This window comes from Scyliorhinus canicula, chromosome 12 (assembly GCF_902713615.1).
Source record: "Scyliorhinus canicula chromosome 12, sScyCan1.1, whole genome shotgun sequence".
Classification (NCBI taxonomy): Eukaryota; Metazoa; Chordata; class Chondrichthyes; order Carcharhiniformes; family Scyliorhinidae; genus Scyliorhinus; species Scyliorhinus canicula.
This window is the reverse complement of record NC_052157.1, coordinates 135,894,174-135,916,434: the sequence shown is the minus strand read 5'-3', so window position 1 is coordinate 135,916,434 and position 22,261 is coordinate 135,894,174. Positions and strand designations below refer to the sequence as shown.

Sequence of the window (22,261 nt, the reverse complement as noted above, 5' to 3'; positions counted from 1 at the left end):
CAAATGCCTTGAACTCAGGTTATTTTCCGCCTAATAGGGGCATGAGGCAGGGATGTCCATTGTCTCCACTCCTGTTTGCTTTAGCAATAGAACCATTGGCCATAGCGTTAGGATCTTCCAGTAAGTGGAAGGGGATAAATCAATGGAGCATTGGGTGTCCTTGAATGCAGATGATCTGTTTCTTTATATTAGGGACCCAGTATCCACTATGGATGAGATAATGAAGCTACTTAGGAATTTTTGCTCCTTCTCTGGGTATAGGTTGAATTTGGATAAGAGCGAATACATCCTGGCCAATCCCCCGGAGAAGGGAGGCCCATTTGGGACGTTACCCTTTTGCCTTGCCAGATCCAGCTTTTGGATCTGGGTATCCAGGTGACCCATGATTTGGCTTCGCCCACTAAATTAAATTATGCAAGTCTGGTTAATGGGGGCAAATCGGATTTGCAGAAGTGGGATAACCTCCCCCTGTCCTTGGCAGGCAGGGTTCAGACTGTTAAAAGTAATGTCCTCTCAAGCTTCTTATTTCTTTTCCATGTCTCCCACTTTTCTTCCGAGTGTTTCTTTGTCAGAGTTAACAAATTAGTGTGCTCTCTCATTTGGGTGGGTAAGACCCCAAGGATCCATAGGGCGCTCCTCCAGAGGAATAGACAGTCAGGTGGGCTAGCTTTACCCAATTTATCATTTTATTATTGGGCAGCCAATATAGGTTCAGTGATCTGAGTTCCATATGGGGTAAGTGGAGGGGTGTTCTTGTAGGGGTTCTAACCTCGGTCCATTGGTAACTGCCTGGCTGCCGTTCTCTCCTGCAAGATCTTCTTCAAATTCGGTAGTGGGGGCCACACTGTGAATTGGGAAGCAGTTCAGGCGTATTTTAAATTTGTCTCCATGTCTTTGTGCCCCTATCTGCAATAATCACTTCTTTCTACCAGCGGGTTTAGACTCGATGTTTGGGTCATGGTGGAAGAGAAGGGCTTTGAGAGGTTTTGGGACTTGCTCATGAAGGAAGGTTTGCAAGTTTTGAGGAGGTTTCAGAAAAATTCCAAGTCTCTGGTTCTAATCTGTTTGGATGTTTTCAGATTTGTGATTTTTCGCATAAGGCTTTTCCCTCTTTCCCCTTGGCACCACCATCCAGCCTGTTGAAAAGGATTCTGTCTTTGGCCAGGCTTGGTGGGGGGTGGGGTTGTGTATTTACAGCCGGATCCTATCATTGGAGTTGGCTTCATTGAATGAGTTAAAAATGAAATGGGCGGGTGAATTGGGTCCTATTCTGGATGATGAAATGGGGAGTGAGGCTCTTTGCAGGGTCAACCCCACATCCTCTTGTGCTTGACTTAGTTTCATCCAACTCAAGATGGTGCTCAGGGCTCATCTGTCCAAGGCGAGGGTGAGTGGATTATTTTTCTGTGGTGGAGGACAGATGTGAGCGTTATTCTCAGATGCCGGCTAACTAGACTCATAAGTTCTGGTCTTACCCCAAGTTAATAAGCTTCTGGGTCTCTTTCTTCAACACCATGTCAGAGATACTTAATGTGGAACTGGAGCCATGTTCGTTGGCCATTTTCAGGGCATCAGACTCGGCGGTGCTGTAGACTGGGATGAAGACGGATGCCCTCACTTTTGTCGTGTTAATAGCCCGGAGGCGAGTCCTGCTTGAGTGAAGATCTCCTACTCCGCCCACTGCCCCGGCCTGGATAGGTGACCTCATGTTGTTCTTACATTTGAAGAAGATCAAGTGCAACATCAGAGGGTCGGTAGAGGGGTTCTACCTAAGATGATAACCATTCATTTCCTTTGTCGATGCATTAGTCACTGTCAGTTGTTAAGAGGGTTTTAGTTTAATGTTGGGGGGGGTTAAGTTTGGGTGTATTCTTGATTGTTGATTGTGTTCTTTTTGCATTGTATCTTGAAGGATCTGTTTTATATTACTATGTTTATAATGAAAAGGTTTTCAATTCAAATATCTAAAAAAAACAATTTGGGAGAATCCCGTCCAGATCAAATTGGAGGTCCTCACTCAGGGACTGGTCGTAACAATGCCCATAAGTCCACTTATTGGCACGGTGGCACAGTGGTTAGCATTGTTGCCTTACACCGCAAGGCACCTGGGTTCAGTTCCGGGCTTGGGTGACTATCTGTGTGGAGTTTGCCCTTTCTCACGTGTCTGTGTGGGTTTCCTCTGGGTGCTCCGGTTTCCTCCCACAGTCCAAATATATGCAGGTTAGTGGGATTGGCCATGCTAAAATTGCCCCTTGGTGTCCAACAATGGACAGGTTAGGTGGGTTATGGGAGTAGGGAAATGTCAGCTAACTTTTTGATATTGGTGTTGGTGTTGAGCTGGCAAGACAGTTTGCTCTTTAGTAACACTCAAAACCTTTAAAATAACTTTAAGTTTTAAACCCTCTGCTTCTCACAAGTTGCAGTTAGATTGCAGGTGGTAAGGCTAAAAGCTTGAGGTGGTCTCTACTGCTTGCAAAAACTTGACAATCTAACTCAATAAATATATTGCTGCCTTTCCATGAATGTGACCCAAGTTGTTAGGACAGGTTGCAGACTCCGCCCATATTCCTATGAGTGTAAAGAGATTATGGAGTGGTGTAATTGAGGTGATTAAAGGTGTACATATTGTTGATGGTGGGAAATTATTTTCTCTGGCGGAGCTGTCTCGAACAAGGGAGTATAATCTTAAAATTTCAGCAAGACTGTTCAATGGTGATGTCTGGAACTACTTCCTGACTAAAGGGACAGTGCAAATCGAGAACTATCTCCCCCAAAATGCTGTTGAAGTTAGGCCAAGGGAAATTTTCAAAACTGGGGCTGGCAGATTTTTATTGGACAAAGGTGTTAAAGGTTATGAACCATGGTAAGTAGATGAAATTAATGTACAGATCAGCCATGATCTAACTGAATGGCGAGTAGGCATGAAGGATTAAATGGCTTGTTGCTGACCTTACCACATTCCATCAGTGTAACAGCACATCACAACTGAGCCATTGCAGAGTTCACACTTTTGAAATCTGCAGTGCCATTCTGCTAATCAATCCAGATTAATTAGATGAAAGGTTCCCTGAATATTTTGTGAAAACCGAAACTAGGCTCCAGTGGTGAGGCCATTCTTTGCGTTCTAATACCTGCTCATTTTCTCATCAATTTTCGATTCATCTGGCCGAGAGCTAATGCTCCCTTCATTTATTGAGTCCGCATGGAAGGGTGAAGCATCTTTCTCCTACTAAGATCTGTATAACTGTTAAGTTGCTGTGAATTTGCAGTTCTTCTGAAAGTTGGATGAGATAATTCCCATTTATTCAGAAAACAGCTGTCATGGGGGAGGAGGCCTCCAAGCTTGACTAGAATCAGAAACTTTCCGTTTCAATAAAGGTTTCCTGGAGAAGATTCTTTTTTGATGAGAAATTGAAGTGTGGATTGTTCTTCAACAGTTAGAAAAATGTTTCAAAAAAGGCCACTGATATGAAAGGTTAACAAAAATTAAAAAGGCAAAACTCAATCAACCTTTCTTATAGGAGTCACCTTCAGAAATCACTAATATGTAGTGAAGAGCACATTTCAGACCATCAATGTCCCAAACTGTTTTAATAATAATCTTTATTGTCGCAAAGTAGGGACTTGTGGGAGAAAACCGGAGCACCCGGAGGAAACCCACACAGACACAGGGAGAACGTGCAGACTCCGCACAGACAGTGATCCAAGCATGGAATCGAACCTGGGACCCTGGCACTATGAAGCAACATGCTAACCACTGTGCTATTTTGAAGTGTGGTAAGTGTAATCATGTGGGAAAAGCAGCAACCAATTTGTGCACAGCAAGCTCCCAGAAATGGCAATATTACAATGATCAGACCATCCATTTTTGTGATGATGAATGAGAGTAAATATTGGCCAGGACACCAGAGATATTTCCCCTGCTCTTGGTCTTTTACATTCACCTGAGAGGGCAGATGAGGCCTCAGCTTAATGTCTCACCTGAAAGACTGACACCTTCAACTTCAACAGTATCACCTTCCCTCAACTCTGTACCATACTGGAGCACCTGCTGTAACCCTCACACATTCCTCATGGGACATTGCAGTGAACTTACACCTTTGAATGCTTTTGTGACTGTTCTGTGCACTCAATCCTGAGCAGCAGTTTCGCTGTGTCCTTCTTGTAAAAAACAAGCTATTACATATTCAAAATTTAAAACATGGAAGTCAACACCTGTTTAGTATCCAATTATATTTAGAAGCACAAACATTGCCATTTAGCTGCATTATCAGAACTCTGGGATGTAATTAACTGGAACATTTTGTTGCTAAACGAAATGAAGATACAGTTTTTGCAGGAACAGGATATAAGTCTTCTCCAAGAACAGCAGACAACACATCATATGCCACGTACATTTCCAAGATGCTTTATACTGAAATAAGGATGAGGGAGATGATTTGCGTATGACTGCTTTAATGAGCTTGAGGTCCTCTATTTCAGTTAGAAAACACAATAAAATAAAATGGCTCCTTTTTAGCCAACAGACACATAAAGATTCAATAACAATCGGATAATGATAAATATGCTTTGCAGCTGTGGATTCAGAACTTGTGGTGTGGATAGTGGGGGTGGGGGTGGATTGAGGAACTACTAAGGAGGTAGTAGTCAGTGTAATCAACTAAATTGAGCAAGTAGCAATGTATGGACTAACATAAGCACATTTCAGGCTTCATAAGCTCACAGTAAGGAATAAGCAAGAATACAGTCCATAGATCAGGGTTTTCTTTTGCATTTTCTATGCTGAGCATAGTGAGCATATTTGAATAAATTGCACAAAATGCTTTCTGAAATATTTTCCTCAACGACATTGAGTGTTGCAGTAATGATGTATTATATCAGGGGGTTTATGGTTCTATTCATAAATGTAATATTGGGTTCTATTCATAAATGTAATATTGCTTCAAATGTTATCAAGTGTTGGTACTGTATTAACAGCTGTTATAATGGAAGGTGTTTAATAATTAGCATGAATATTATAGTCATTTGTGTGGATCAGTAAAAAAACACATAAAACATCCTGAGCATGGGTTATAGCAAACATTTCATATCATTGAGATCAAAACCTTGCAATGAAAAGGTGAGTTATACTGTAATGGGTAATTTGTTAGCTGAAGCTGAATGGTTCATACAGTCACAGTTATTCAGTGTTAGTCCATCTCACTTTCTTTGCCGTTGTCAAGAAGTAGATAGTTATTATTGCTCATCACGAACAATGTTTTCCTTCTCAAATTGCTGTTGAGTAGTCAGACTCCGTAGCTTTGTGTGATATTGTTTTACTTTCAGACTATCTATTCATGAGTTTAAACTGCTATTTTATAGCTGATTTGTGCTCTGATGATACAGACAAGCATAGCCATAGCAAATGAATTGGATAGCTATCCAATTCATTGTCAATAAGACCTAGCTTTCAATGGGAATAAGAAGTGAGGACTTTTGAGAGGCAATTTTCTCTTTTTCATCGAAATGTTCTTCACAGAATGGGTCGAGCAATGAACAATGTTCGACCTTGGCAGGGTGCTTCTGTTGCTCCAGTAATGGTTGAGATGCCGCACAATATATATATATTTCCCTGATTAAGTAGTTTTCAAAATATTTCCTCTTAATTTGTCTTTTGCTGTTCCTTTTGTTTGCTCACTTCACGACGTGTTTTCTGCTAATCTACTGCAGGTGGTCCCTCAATAAACCTGAAATGTCTGTCTCACCATCATTAATCTTCAGGATGGACATCACCAGTCCAAACTGGGTCAACATCTGCAAGATAATTGGAGTTGAAGGGGATTAAAAAAAAGTAGAGCAGGAAATATAGAACCACAGAATTCCAACTGTGCAGAAGGAGGCCATTCGGCCCATCGAGTCTGCACAGAGCCTCTGAAAGAGCACACTACCCAGGACCATTCCCATAACCCCATCTAACCCACACATCTTTGGACACGAAGGGGCAATTTACCATGGCCAATCCACCTAACCCACACATCTTTGGACACAAAGGGGCAATCAACATGGCTAATCTAGCTAACCCACACATCTTTGGACACTAAAGGACAATTTGCCATGGCCAATCCACCTAACCCACATATCTTTGGACACGAAGGTGCAATTTACCATGGCCAATCCACCAAACTGCACATCTTTGGGCTACTACTTGAGAGCTTTCTTGCCCGAGCCCTGAGCTACAAATGTACACTTTGTGCCATAACTCGAAACTCTCGATGACATTGCTGATTTACGAAAACTCCAAAATATACCTTTTATTGGTTTTTACAACTGCAAGAGATAACCATTTAAACTGACTATTCCCAAACTGACTTTTTGAGGTATTTCTAAGAGTTTAAAGGAAAGCCATCATTTTAATGAATAATTTATTCTTTCAGATCATTCTCATCTGGGACATTGTTCAACTAGACCGTAATGCAAATGGATATTGTGAAACTGTTAATGAGTCCCTGCAGTACAGCCTTCCTGCCTGCAAACTTCGCGCTGTCCTTTGGTGTTGAGCAGGCAATGGCAATTAGCTAACCTCGCCCTGATTGTGTCACCGAGAAATTGGCGGATTCGTGTGCAAACCTACACTCCCCCCCCCCCCCCCCCCCCAACGTGGGCCCATCGTCCCTCCGAGAGAAAATGCAAGAACAAAAAAGATGTGGTTCCATCAGTAACAAGCCACGATCCAATCCTCCTTTTAAAACCCTCCTCTCTGAACAATAGGCTTTCCATCAGTCTCTTCTTGGCGGCTGAATTGAATGGAAAGAATATGTGGCTGGGAGTTAAAGGGGTTTCCATTCGACCTTTTTGCCTGTTGCCAAGGGGAGCAACTTCACCGTCCTCCTGTTTTGATTTACGCTCCATTTTTTGGTCTGAATGAGCCTCTTTGTGAAGCGCCTTTGCTGGAGGTGACACCAGTCTGTCTCAGTGAAGGGCAGTCACCATTATCGGTGCCCTGATTTAGGGAGAAAGCCTTAAGGGTGGGTGACCAGGCTGCACTCCGGGCTTGTGTTGTGTTAACTGATGCTGCCACTGCCAGTACGGAACGGGTCAGTCTGGGACGCCGCCCTCGGCTTCAATGCGAGGAAAACAACTCAACTCAACTTTTTCCGAAGGAAACTTCGAAGACAGCCTTCCACCTCCCACCATAAGGTCCTAGCGCCTGGCCACGCCACATACGGAGGTTCACTCTCTCCATCCACCCCTTTCCCAGCATGATTCCCGTTTTACAGCTTGGCCGATGCCCACACTTCCAAATCTCACGCTGACCACTGCCTGAAACACTGACGGAATTACCCAGCCGTCAAACGTCTGGAACTTTTGCCTGTCGTGAATTTGATTTTGTGTGGCATCGCAGTTTGAAAAGAAACAACCAGGTTTCTTTTCACCGGTGGAACGGGTCAATAAGCGGTTTCAACTTTAAGGATGAGTTCTCCCTCGTTTGTGCAGTTGATGCAATTTGAAAGCTTTGAAGTCCATGCCTGCTAAAAGGTTAAAACAATTCGCATTCTCTATTACTTACCGCGAATAACACCCCCCCCCCCCCCACCACACACACATGATTGCTATGCAGTGGGATTTTGTGAAAATAATTCAGCCCCTGGAATAAATATGGAAAGGAAAGTGATTCGGGGCCATTTACTCTTCGTTTTATTCCCCCCAGCCCTCCTCAGCAGTTTTGTCTCACGAAAGAATAAGTGTGATCTGTATGTGTGAATGTGTGTGCATGTATGTGTGTGTGTATGTATGTGACTGTATGCGTGTGCGTATGAATGTGTGTGCATATGTGTGTGTTTATGAATGTATGCATGTGTGTATGAATGTGTGCATATGTGTGTGTATGTGAATGTATGCATGTGTGTATGTATGTAGCGATCTGTGTGTATATGTGCATCTGTGTATGTGTGTATATTTGTGTATGTGTGCATGGATATGTCTGTATGAGTATATGTGTTTATGAATGTGTATGTGTGTGTTTACGTGTTTATGAGTTTGTGTGGGTGTGTGTACTTTCCAACGGCCGATGCAGACCCGATGGGTCGACTGGTCTTCTGCACTGTATGGATTCTGTGGTTCTTGGTGTATGTGTGTATGTATATGTGCGTGTATACGAGTGTGTGTATATGTGTGTATGTATGTGTGTATGCATGTATGCTTATGTATGTGTGTGTGTGTATGTATATGTGTGCGTGTATGTATGTATTTATGTGTGTACGAGTGTGTATACGTGTGTATGTAAATATGTGTGTGTATGAGTGGGTGGGTGTATGTATATCTGGGTATATGTGTGTATGTATATGTGCGTGTACGAGTGTGTATGTGTGTGTATGTATATATATGTGTGTGTGTGGGTGTATGTATGTATATATGTGTGTGTACAAATGTGTATGTGTGTGCGTGGGTGTATGTATGTATATATGTGTGTGTACAAATGTGTATGTGTGTGCGTGTAGTGTCAGATGGGAGGCTTTAGGACCCGGAAGATACTTCGCAGTGAGTGGGTCGGGCTGCCACTGCGCATGAACACAATTGTATTCCTGAAAATAAGAATTTAAGAGAGGGAGAAAGAGAGGAAAACACTGGGAAGTGGAAAGGCAACAGGAACAGCATCAGAAGAGCAAGCAGACAGTAAGAGTAGAGTCAGATACAGTCCTCGACACCTGAGCATTGGACGAGGCAGCAGTGGCACGGTGTACATGGTGTTGGTTTCTGGAGCTCTGCACTTTGCCCACTTTGCTACAGGAGCGGATCGTGCGGAAGGTGAGTTGATGCCTCCGTTTAGTTGCAAATGAGATGCTGCAATTCAGCTCGCTTCACTTTGTACAGGCTGAGCTCTGCCGCGTAATGCCACCCTCCCCAGCCCACCAGGCAGCCCGGGATTTATGGGAAGTTGCAGGCAAATTCCTTCTGAAACAAATATCCTCACTATTCCAGGACAATGTGCTGATCAATCTTGGGAATGGGAAATGCCACACACACACACAAAATAACGCGGGAGAGGCGAGCATTTAGGGTTGAGCGGAGAAGTGGCGGACTGTACAATGGACAGTTCCTGCTTTCCACACAAGAGGACGCAGACTTCCCAATCTCAGCACCGTTTAACCCTGGCAGCGAGCGGCGAGGCGAGCCGCCCTCAAACAGGCCACCCCCAACCAGAGAAGTAACGTGGGATTAACAGGTAGAAGTGTTCACTTGTTATTTCCTGACGAAACTTGGAAGGTCAGCTCTCTTCCCCGCGGCTTAATCTTTTGTGGCTGTTTCAGCCGACCGCTGAAGTAATCTCCCCGCTTCCAGCCTTAAATCCGTACGGTGGAAATGTTTTCCATCCGTCACTTTTAACAGTCTATTGCGACACTTGGCAACTGACCAGGCAATATGCAAATTCGTCTGATACCCCTTGCGATTAGGAGGGGGTTAGGGCTAGTTTGGGAGTGTGTGTGTGGTGGGGGGGGGGGGGGGGTGAGAGAGGGGGGGATATGGGTGTGTGTGTGCGTGTGGGGGGGGGGTCTGTGTGTGCGAGAGGGGGGAATGTGTGTCTGGGTCTGTGTGAGAGGGTGTGTGGGGGAGTGTGAGAGATCGTGTGTGTGGGAGGGAGTGTGAGAGATCGTGTGTGTGTGAGAAGTGTGTGTGGGTTGTGTGTGTGAGGGGTGGCTGTGTGGGGGGTGAGGGGTATGTGGCGTGGGGTGTGTGAGAGAGAGGGGGGAATGTGTGTGTGGGTCGTGTGTGGGGTGTGTCAGTGTGCATGAGGCAGGGGGAATGTGTGTGTGGGTCGTGTGTGAGTGGGTGTGTGAGTGGGTGTGTGTGAGGAGTGTGTGAGTGGGTATGTGTGTGTGAGAGAGGGGGGAATGTGTGTGTGGGTCGTGTGTGGGGTGTGTGAGTGTGCATGTGAGGGGTGTGTGTGTGTGAGTGGGTGTGTGGAGGTGTGAGTGGGTGTGAGGGGTGTGTGTGGGGGCGGTGTGTGTGTGTGTGTGAGATAGAGGGGGGAATGTGTGTATGGGTGTGTGTGCGGGCTGGGTGGGGGGAAGTGTTTGGTCAATGTGAAACTGACATGAAATTGTCAGGAGGCGGCTAAAGATGGAGAATGAAGCGGTAAAAATGTTTGATTCCTGTTGCAATTTGAAAAGACAGAAACGGGGTGGGGGTAAGACAAAGCTGATTTGTGCGGAGTGCACACGAGCTCTCATTAAAATGAATTCAATTAAAATGTTTTTTGTGGGACCCCACCGACAACCCCATGATTGAATGATGCGAATCAGCAAAGAGGGTCGCCTTTACCCACCCCCTCCCCAAACGGGATGACGGGGGTGGGGGGTAGCAGAATAACACACATGCCGCATTATCTTATCGCCGACTGACGCATTGGTATTTTATACAAAAAAAAAATCGTCTGTCCCTTGCCTGTGGGGAGTGAGCCCTCAAATGAATGTGCAAGTGGCGATTCCGAAACGGATCCGGGTAAGTACTTTTCCAGCCAGTGTCTGGGATTAAGGCGCATATTCTGCTAGGACCATTTTGAACAAACAGAAATCGGAATTGCGAATCAGTTTATAACGCGCGCCGCTATTAAGGATTGGCGTCAGTCAACTGTCCTGAATTTCCGAGTTTGCTTATAGAGGAGGTGCGCGAACGGGCGCAGGGTGAGGTTTAAACTTCCCAGGTGCTCCTCTCTGCACTTTCCAATTTCGCAGCACAGCACTTTATAACCCCCCCCCCCCCCCCCCCCCCCCACCACCACAAAAAAAGGACCATCTATCAAAGAAGGAGCCGGGAAACCCACACCTTACTGGCAAACCTTACAGCTTTATTGGCAGCTAAGCACAAGTTGCTGCGTCGGCATTAGATATCCCAACATTTAGGTCGGGAATATGCCCTGTTCTAAATTTGTGCAGGGAGTTCACAGCTGGACGTGCCCCGGTTTTGCCACAGACACAGGTTAAATGGTCACACAGTTTCTGGCTGAGGGAGCTCTGCTCATCGCTAGTATCCAACTCACTGGCTTCCTAAAATTGCGGCGGGGTGCAGTTTGAAATGTTACTTTCACCATTGTGACCGGCAGCGATTGGCAGAAAGAAATTCTCAACAGGGGGCTTTGAAACATTGAATTTCATCTGAATTTTGAGACGGGGACTTTTTTTATTTGAATTCTCCCACCTCCCACCCACCCAGGGTCAAGACGGAGTCTGCAGCACTTCAGACCCAACTGTTGCCGTGCGGATGGTTTCCCACTTTCCTGAACCCCCATCAACAGTTGAGCCACTCTATTCACTTAACGAGTGATACGGTTCTGATTGGCAGTGTGCACTTTCCACAGTGCCGAACAGAATATCATTCCTCGCAGCTCAATTGGAGATGAGCCGCATAAAATAGTGTATTTTCTATGGAAGATATGGTCACTCTTTTCGAAGGCAGTGGTGTGATACCTCTGGTTAACCGGCTGCAGATTCATTCCACAAATAATGTAATTCTTCTCAATTCGCTGCTCTTCTTACAAACATGGGATTATTCAGGATTTAATAGGAACCCATTCAGGCATTCGTAACTCACATATATTTGCATAATTACAGTTTCGAGCAACACCAATAGCGAGAAATTGCATTTAAAAGAGTAAAATAACTTCAAATTACCGCGGATGCCGGGATCTGAAGCAAAAGTAGAAAATGCTGGACAATCTCAGCAGCATCCGTGGAGAGAGGAGAGCTAACGTTTCGAGTCTGGATGACTGTCATTTAAAGAGTGTTTTTGAGATCATCAAATTCATGCGTGCCCAATCCGATTAAAAATTGACACGGCCACTGAGCTATTTAAGGTAGATGACTGCAAACTTGTTCAGAGAGGTAGGTTTTAATGAGCGTCTTAAATGATGCAATAGCTAATTATTTCTTTGAGCTAACAGAATTGTACAAAGTCGCAGTATTCCGCACGATGGACATGTATAAAACTGGGCGCGTTTTCATTCCAGACCATCGTAAGCCCGTGGATAAGAGTTAAGTGACAGAGCGAGTGCATTGGTAGTGACAGGTTGGAAAACACAAATCAAGTGAACGAAGAAAGCCATTGAAAGGGTTAAGGCAACAGGAGATGGCAGTGAATTCCCTTCAGTGGAGAGTGCGCTACATTATCAGGGGTTTCGGGATTTGGGGATGCACCAACTATCACAGTCCTTTAGAATAAAGGGGGGGGGGGGGAGAGAAACTAAATGGACATAAAGCTGGAGAGAACAAAGAGAAAGTGGAAAAGGCTGAGGACATGCAGGCAAAGTCAAAGTGAAGGGTTTTGAGGAGATCTTTGAATGGAGACAGGAAGGTGTTACAAGTCGGAAGGATATAGGTGACATCCAGTGGGCAGAAGCACAGTGTCTAAAAGTGATTGCTGAGGGAAGGTTGAGCGAGAACGTGGATGGTTTTGAAAGGAAGGATGAAGATCTTCAAGTCAATGAACAGGAGCACGGGGCACATGTGGAGCTTGGGGAGGATGGGGCAATAATGTGAGTGAGGATGTAGAGGGCATTTTAGTGACTTGTAATTTGTGGAGTTTCAAGGCAGAGAGGAAATGGTAGAGAAATGGAGAGGAAAGATAAATGAGACAGAGCGGATGGTGGAACTTTTACTAAATGCATCAACCATTTTGGTATTTGTCACAAGACTATATACACAACCTGCTGAAATAGAAATAAAGTGTGTTTAAGCTTGTTGAATCAGATTTATTCTTGCAAGTTCTATGAAGCATTAAGTTAATCTTGACTTTAGTGGATATGTATACTGTGGTCTCATTACAAGATGTGTTTAAGCTATATGAGAAAGATTGCTTATCCTATTGAAGCTCAAGTCTTTGGTTCTTTAAATCTCTCAACCCATCCAGTAGTATTTTTCTAGAGTGAAAATTGCTAACTTCATTCCGTCTTCGCATATCTTCTGCAGCTTTGTAATGTTACAGGTCGGGTTGAAGAGGGTACATTTTCTGAATCCTTGTCTGTAGTGGAGCAGCCTCCAGGTTTTGTTTTAATTCATTCTCAAGGTGTGTGGATCACAGGTAAGGTTGGCATTCTGCCCACCCCTAGTTGGGTTGAGAAGACGGTGATGGGTCACCTTCTCAAACCAATTAAGGTGATTTGGTATGGTCCAATTAATTACTAGGTCACTTCAGAGGGCAGTTAAGAGTCAACAACATTGGTGGGGAGTGGAGACACATGCAGTGGCCGGATTGGGTATGGAGAAGAGATTTATTTCCCTCAGGTACAGCAGTGACCTGCCCATTCATTACATTTTTATGATACCGTTACGGCTTTGAGGCCACAAACAATTCTCAGACTGCTGAGGTGAACTCTGTAGATTATTAGTTCAGACATCCAGATTACTAGTCCAGTAACACCACCATTACACTATATCCACTTGCTGAGAGCACTTGTTGGAGGATCAATAGCTGTGATCTCCTAATGCATGCTCAATGTGGACATGGGCCCTGCTTCGGGGAAAACTTTGGGGAAAATTCAGCCTCGCATCTTAACATTCTTTTGGATGAAAGTTGCCCCTTAATATAGTAATAATAATCTTTATTGATACGAGAAAGCTTACAATAACACTGCAATGAAGTTAATGTGAAAAGTCCCTCGTCTCCACATTCCGGTGCCTGTTTGGGTACACAGAGGGAGGATTCAGAATGTCCAAATGACCTAACAGCACATCTTTTGGGACTTGTGGGAGGAAACTGGAGCACCCGGAAGAAACCCACGCCGACACGGGGAGAACGTGCAGACTCTGCACAGACAGTGACGCAAGCTGGGAATCGAACCTGGGACCCTGGTGCTGTGAAGCAACAGTGCTAACCACTGTGTTTCCATGACACCCATTATTCCCAGGTCCTTTATTTAAAACAAAAAATCTTGATTTTGAATCTTATTCCCAAGCCCTTCATTTCAAACAAAAATTCTTGTGCTGATTTATTTCAATTCAGCGTATACTTATGACCCATATTTTGAACTAATTCGAGTTCTAAGTATTTGTCTGTCCAATTACATAATTGGTTTCAACCTTCAGCTTCTGTCTCTCTTATTTTTATATGCACCTGAGGCTTGAGAACAATATTTTAGATATTTTCAACGAGCTTAATTATGTCTAAGGCTTAGTTGCTCCTTTCCTGCAAAATGCCTTACTTTGTTTTCTTTTTAAATCAGATGCCAGAGTTATTTGATCTTTGTACCTCTATGAGTATTAATTTATGATAATAAAAGCCATGCATTGCATGATACAATTCTGGCTCGTAAAAGTTTCCTCGATAGTATTATGTCTGAAGATATGTAGAAACTGTTTCTTCGTGTCCTTATTCATAAATTATAACTTACGATGATTTTGCTTAAAATTGTAATGCCATCTGTTTCGCAAGCAGCTCCTGTTCAGAGGGGCAGGAAGAATATAACATAACTCAATGGTGGTTTGTGAGCTCATAGCCATGACCTCTGCACAGACAGATCCTGATCTCAGTCAGTCCTGTGAAGAAGAATAGTGATGAAGCGAAAAGTCCTTCCCAGAGGGAGCAACGCGGAATCAGTGACTGTCGTACCCTGTCCGCTTTGCTACAGCTCTCAAAAAATGGACTTTAGAACAACATTGGCAGAGGCCCACAGCATGTTGTCTCCTTGTCTTTTCAGATAAGCAATGGCATAAGGTATTGGGTCGGTGGGCTTAAAAGAAAGAGAAATTACTGAAAAGTGGTAGAATTAAAAATAGTGAGCTCACCAGTTATCCATGACTGATTACATGACAACAATCTCATTGAATGGTTGAGATTACTGTCACCTGAATCCCAGAACAAGATTATAGCCTTGACATTCACCGGCTATACCATCGCTGAATCCCCCACTATCAACATTCTGGGGTTTACCATTTACCATAAACTAAACTTGACTAGCCATATAAATAGAACTCCCACAGCACAGAAGGAGGCCATTCAGTCCATCAAGTCTGCACCGACCCTCTGAGAGAGAATCCTACCCAGGCCCACTTCCCCACCTAACATCTAACATCGGCACATCTTTGGACATCAAGGGGCAATTTAGCATGGCCAGTCCACCTAACCTGCACATCTTTGGACTGTGGGAGGAAACTGGAGCACCTGGAAGAAACCCATGCAAATACGGGGAGAATATGCAATCTCCACTACGAGAATTACCCGAGGCCGGAATTGAACCCAGGTGGCTGGCACTGTGAGACAGCAGTGCCAACCACTGTACCACCAGACTGCCCCTGTGGGTCCAAATATTGTGGGTCCAAGAGCAGGTCACCTCCTGACTCCCCCAAAGCCTGTCCACCATCTACACACAAGTTAGGAGTGTGATGGAATACTCTCGACCTGCCTAGATGAGTGCAGCCCCCAAAATATTCAAGAAGCTTGATGCCATCCAGGACAAAGCAGTCCGCTTGATTGGCACACCATCCACAAACATTGACTCCCTCCAGCACTGACGAAATGTAGCAGCAGTGTGGCCACCTACAAGAGGTAGTGCAGGGACTCAGTAAGTCTCCTTATACAGCACCTTCCAAACTCACTACCACTACCACCTTGAAGAGCAAGCGCAGCTGATACATGGGATTGCCGCCACCTGGACGGTCCCCTACATATCACTCACTATGCTGACTCAGAAATACATCAACATTCGAAACAGAGGTACAACTTTTACCTTGGCAAAAGTAAGTTTGTATAATCAAACTCAACTGATTATAAAATGTGTAATTTCATTCTGATCCACGTCCAATGTATCAGATTTTCGGAGGTAGAAATAATTATTGAATCACATCCTCTTATTGCTGAGCCCTGTCACACTGTTATTAATAAAGTATCGTAAAGCATTACATTTGGATTAGCAGCAACTTCTAACAGTATAAATAAATCATACAGAAATATTAATTGAATGTCAGGGTTTACAGCAACGTTCCTTTTGCATTTATGCACGTAGTGATATAGTCAAAATTCTGGAATTCCCTTACTAACAGCACTGTGAGTATACTTACACCACATCAATTGGATTGGTTCAAGAAGGCTTGAACACCACCTTGACTCACCATCACCTTCTCAAGGGCAATTAGAGATGGGCAATAAATGATGGCCTTGCCAGCAATGCCCACATCCTACAAAACTTTTAAATAAAAAGTCACTCCTGTTGCCCATTCTTTACTTTATATATAATATATACACCATAACGGGCTTGTGAAAGTATTTATTTTTTTGTCAGTGTTCCTTTTCATTCATTTGTCATTGAGCACCATGGTCAATGCCAACATTTATCCACTTTTCTGAAGTTCATGAGTGATGCACATACTGTGGTAATGGTGACTGTGTGACACCACTGGAGGTTTAAGTATTACATCACATTAGATTGCTCAGGAATAACAATAGTAACATATAGGTGGATCCATTTCAGGGCACTTTATGTTCAAAAAGCTGAAAACTAGGCCTATGTTGGGGATGGAGTTAATGCCTTGAGGTATTGGTTTTGGTCATGGATTTCAGCTGTAGAGAGAGAAAAGACCTCTGTTAACTTCATCTCTTTGTGAGCTAACATGCTTCTATTGGGAGAGAATGGATTTTTTCCCATCTCTATCTTGCAGGAAACCTGATTAGAAAGAACAACTTTCAGTGAGTGAGAGAGAAGAGTGGCCCCCAGGGTGGTAGTGATTATTAGGGTTCTTTTTTGGTTCAAGAAGAGGAGGTCTCACATTCCGCGGAATGTATTGCCAAGCATAGTTTCAACCGCACAACGTGATTTTGTGTTGGTCAATAAAAATGTGTGGCCTGGGGCTTGGCAATCACATTGCTCAGGAGCCAGCTATTGACCTGCTCTTCATTATCACAGCCTTTTGTGGCTTAGCAATAAATCTGTGAATGCAAATGTGCCTAAAGCAATACAAGTTATAAATCAAAAGAGATAGCATTCCCACATGAAATACTAGCTGCATCTTTTAATATAATAGGCAGCAATCAATACAACTCACATATTTCACTTTTCCATTTAAGTGTAGTCCAAAACTAGCTTGAAGCTGTTGTTGTTGAGGTAATGTGTTAACAAATGGGATATTTTTAACACTGCATCCACAATCAATACATGTTTTAAGATGATAAAGGCATATTGAGGACATTTATTTTCCATATGCAGTTTTAAAAAAATGTCTAGCACCCACGTTCATTATATAAATTAATGTTTCATTATTCATTGAATACTAATTTTTATTGTCACAAGTAGGCTTACATTAACCCTGCAATTAAGTTACTGTGAAAATCCCCTAGTCGCCACATTCTGCCGCCTGTTCAAGTACACGGAAGGAAGATTCAGAATGTCCAAATTACCTAACAGAACGTCTTTCGGGACTTGAACCAGAGTACCCGGAGGAAACCCACGCAGACACAGGGAGAACATGTAGATTCCGCACAGACAGTGACTCAAACCGGGAATCGAACCTGGCACCCTGGCGCCGTGAAGCAACAGTGCTAAGCATTGTGCAACCATGCTATAAAGTATATTATAAAGTATATTTTATACTATACAGTATAAAGCGCATCTATGCATAAGGAGCTTTGCAGTGAAAAGTGACATTGGATTAATATTTCTATATGATTTATTTATACTACTCAAAGTTGCGGTTAATCCTGTTTTAAACTACTTTATTAGTAACAAAGTGACAGGGCTTAGCAATAAGAGGATGTGATTCAATAATTATTTCTACCTCAAAAAATCTGATGAATTGGACTTGGACCGGAATTATATAACACATTTTAAAATCAGTTATGTTTGATTGTACAAAATTACTTTTGCCAAAATAAAGTTTTACCTCTGCTCCCACCTCTGTTTACAATTTAAATCTGGTGGGAAACAAACTTACTAACTTGTATCAAAAAATACACTAAATTCAGTTCTGATTTTCTTGTCTTGCTAGACTTAGTGATTATGCATAAAACATTTAAGAAGTACGAGCTCCTGTCTTTAGGCAATGGTTTGTTAATATTCAGTGTTGACCTTTTTATAAGTTAAATGATAAGGAATGTTTGGTTGAATAAGGATTATACATGTATGCATTTATTATACATGGGTCAAGAGTTCTGAGTGTGAATTTGGGAAATTGATTTGATGCGTTGAAATGCTACTTTTGGATCAGATCAGACTTTTGGCTGGATTACAGTTCCGTTGCCTTGGATCTGATAGCTAAACATAGAATCTCCTTTTGATATTTCAGCCATGTCGTCACATTGTGTATGGAAGCTTCCCAAATGTGCCTAATACCAGATTCTGAAAGGTGGCAATGCACACTGTTTCTTAGGTCAGCTCAGAGGTATAAACATTGATATCTCATGTCGCATGGCAAGGTTGCCCTTGTGATTTTCTCATCAAAGGGAAGGTGGCACATAACAATTAAAATAATAACAAAGCAAAGTTGAACTTTAGGTGACAATGGGTGAAAAATGTGCAAGGTCAACATGTCTGCCCCCAAGCATAAGCAAGTTGATGAAGAAAATCATGGTCTGAGTGCTTGTGGAGCACTTAAATAGCTTTACTGATAGTCCCATCTATATTAACTTTGGAGACTTCCTAATTTACAAAATATATGTATCACAGTAGGTTAGGATATGAGGAAAAAATGAAGAATGATTAACTGGATTCTCTTTGAAAGAGTCATTGCAGAGTTGATAGGCCATATGACCTCCTCTTGTGCAGTGTGGTGCTATTCAATGATTGGACGAGGGTATTTTGTACCAGGGTCGATTAATTCAAGGAGATTCAAAATTGGCGACTGACATTTGAGTGCACTGCACAGAAATGCAGCATTTACACATATTTAAAGATGCACAGACTAGAATGTGGAAAATTAGACTTTCCAGAGATATTTATTGCCAATATTAATCATCCCAGTTACAGGATATAACTGTAAATGTTCCTCAGGGTAGTGTCCCAGGCCTAACCATCTTCAGTTGCTTCATCAATAACCTTCCTTCTATAGGGTTAGATGTGGAATGTTCTCTGATGATTCCACAATGTTCAGCACCATTTGCGACTACACAGATACTGAAGCAGTTAATTTCCTAATGCAGCAAGACCTGGACAAAATCCAGGCCTGGGAAGGCAAGTGGCAAGTAACATTTGTGCCACACAAGTGCCAGCCAGTGGCCATCTCCAATAAGAGAGAATCTAACCATCACCCTTTGACAGTTCATGGCATTATCATCATTGAATCCCCCACTATTAATATGTTGGGGTTACCATTGATCAGAAACTGAATAGGGCTAGCTATATAAATACTGTGGCTACCAGAGCATGTCAGAGGCGAGGAATTGTGCAGTGTGCAACATACCTCCTGACCCCTGTAGAGCCTGTCCATCATCTACAAGGCACAAGTCAGGAGTGTGATGGAATATTCGCCACTTGCCTGGATGGGTAACGCTCCAATAAAACTCAAGAGGCTTGACACCACCCAGGACAAAGCAACCTTCTTGATTGGCATCCCATCCACAAATATTCACCCCATCTACCATTAATGCACAGTGGCAGCAGTGTGTACCATCTACATGATGCACTGCATGAACTCAGCAAAGATCCTCAGGCAGCACCTTCCAAACCCACGATTATCATAGAATTTACAGTGCAGAAGGAGGCCATTCGGCCCATCGAGTCGGCACCGGCTCTTGGAAAGAGCACCCTATCCAAGGTCAATACCTCCACCCTATCCCCATAACCCAGTAACCCCACCCAACACGAAGGGCAATTTTGGACACCAAGGGCAATTTATCATGGCCAATCCACCTAACCTGCACATCTTTGTACTGTGGGAGGAAACCGGAGCACCCGGAGGAAACCCACGCACACACGTGGAGGATGTGCAGACTCCATACAGGCAGTGACCCAAGCCAGAATCGAACCTGGGACCCTGGAGCTGTGAACCAATTATGCTATCCACAATGCTAACGTGCTGCCCTACGATCGCCACCATCTAAAAGAACAAGTGCATTGGAGACCTGGGAACACCACCAACTGGAAGTTCCCCTCCAAGTCACCCACCATACTGTTCCTTCACTGTTGCTGGGTCAAAATCCTGGAACTTCCTCCCTAACAGCACTCTGGGTATGCCTACACCACATGGACAGCAGCACTTTAAGAAGACAGCTCACCACAATGTTGAAATTAGAGATGGGCATTAAAATGCTTCTCATGGGAAATTAGGGATGGGTATTAAAATGCTAGCCTAGCCAGTGTTACCCACATCCCATGAACAAATAGAAAAAAGGTTTCCCCACTTATTTCTGACTTTCAGAATCTTGATGCCATGGGTCTTTGAAAGGATTCACAGCATTGTGTGAAATCATTTGACCTTTGTTGACAGCAGTCGAAAATCTTAATGTACTAAGAAGCCATAAACTATCACAACCTTGAAACCTGGAAATGCGCCAGTCAGCCTTGCTACGCACAATTGCATGTCCACATACTTTACACTCAATCCCTTATTAAAGGGACATCATAGGTGACTCATTAGTGCATTATGGATTGGCTCCACAATATGGGTTGGAGTTGTCAACCTGCTTTCTGACTTAAGGACAAGTAAGAGTTGGTCACAGAAGTGGAACAAAACTTTTTTTGCCAAGTCACTTAACCCTTCAGTACTATTTAAGTTTTAGGTGTGTGTGTTTTCAAGCAAAAGCTTAGGTTTTATTATTTTTATGGACAACAGCAAACCCATCTCAAGATAGCATGCATCATTTTCCTCTTGAAATATGTGAAATTTGAATTCAGTGTTGGTAACAAAAGAGAACTTGTCAATTTGAGTTGATTAGATTTATTGTCACATGTACCGAAGTACAGTGAAAAGTATATTTCTGCGGCCGAGGGAACGTACACAGTATGTACATAGTAGTCAAAAAGAATAATCAACAGAGTACATTGACAAATGGTACATCGACAAACTGTGATTGGTTACAGTGCGGATCAAGGGGCCAAACAAAGCAAATACATGAAGCAAGAGCAGCATAGGGCGTCGTGAATAGTGTTATAGGGAACAGATCAGTCCGAGGGGGAGTTGTTGAGGAGTCTTGCAGCTGTGAGGAAGAAGCTGTTCCTATGTCTGGATATGCGGGTCTTCAGACTTCTGTACCTTCTGCCTCATGGGAAGGTCTGGAAGAAGGCAATGCCTGGGTGGGAGGGGTCTCTGATAACACTGTCTGCCTTCCTGAGACAGCTGAAGGTGTATCCAGAATCAATCATGAAACATCCTGAATAATTCTGCTTTCACAGTTTTCAAGCATCTAATTGATCAATATTGCATTCACACAGCTTTTTTTTCAGTGTGCAAAGCTTAACTAAGAAAAGCGTAGTAGAGAAAGTCAGAGAACTCATGGTACAAACCAAAGTCCTGATTGCCAGCATAAAATTAGAAAGACACACACAATTGTTCAGCTTGGAAAGGGCGAGGTGGTGTACCATAAACCTATAATGAACCCACAAAGTAACAACAAGTTGTTGACCAGTTTAACTTGCAGTTGACCAATGGGAAGACCTGGGAGAAAAAGAACAATGGTAACGTCATTAGACTCGTGATCCAGAGACCTGGATTAATAATCCAGACTTTACATGTTCAAATCCAATCGTGGCAGTTTGTGAATTCGAATTCAAATTTTTTAAAAATTGGAAATAAAATGCTGGCATCATTAAAATGTGGCAACAACATGTTCTGCTAATTCACAAATGGCCTCAAGGAGGGAAACCTACTGCCCTCATCACACCTATAAATGATTCCGACCTCAGCTGACTCTTAACTGTCAGTCCTATTGAACATGGGTGTCCTAAATGCCAACCTTGCTGGTGAAGCACACATTACAAGCAAAATAATCCTAATCTTTATTGTCACAAGAAGGTTTACATTAACACTGCAATGAAGTTACTGTGAATAATCCTTAATCGCCACATTCCGGCACCTGTTCGGGTACATGGAGGGAAAATTCAAAATGACCAAATGACCTACTAGCACGTCTTTCAGGACTTGTGGGAGGAAACCGGAGCACCCGGAGGAAACACATGCAGACACGGGGAGAACATGCAGACTCAACACAGACAGCGACCCAAGTGGGAATCAAACCTGGGACCCTGGTGCTGTGAAGCAACAGTGCTAAGCACTGTGCTATTGTATCGCTCATAATACAAGATATAGACACAGTCATTAATATGGAGGTGGATATATGGGGGTTCTTCTTTTCAGTGAATATTGTT

General features: G+C 43.2%; 1 protein-coding gene across 1 annotated transcript in view; it reads left to right on the top strand.

The window, feature by feature from the left end:
* The first annotated feature begins 8,550 nt into the window (after positions 1-8,550).
* Positions 8,551-22,261, top strand: part of LOC119974902 (WSC domain-containing protein 1-like) — a 186,931-nt gene continuing 173,220 nt past the window's right edge. The window contains exon 1 of the mRNA XM_038814237.1: positions 8,551-8,784. The gene's annotated coding sequence lies outside the window, so the exon portion shown is untranslated. The remainder of the gene's footprint in view (positions 8,785-22,261) is intronic.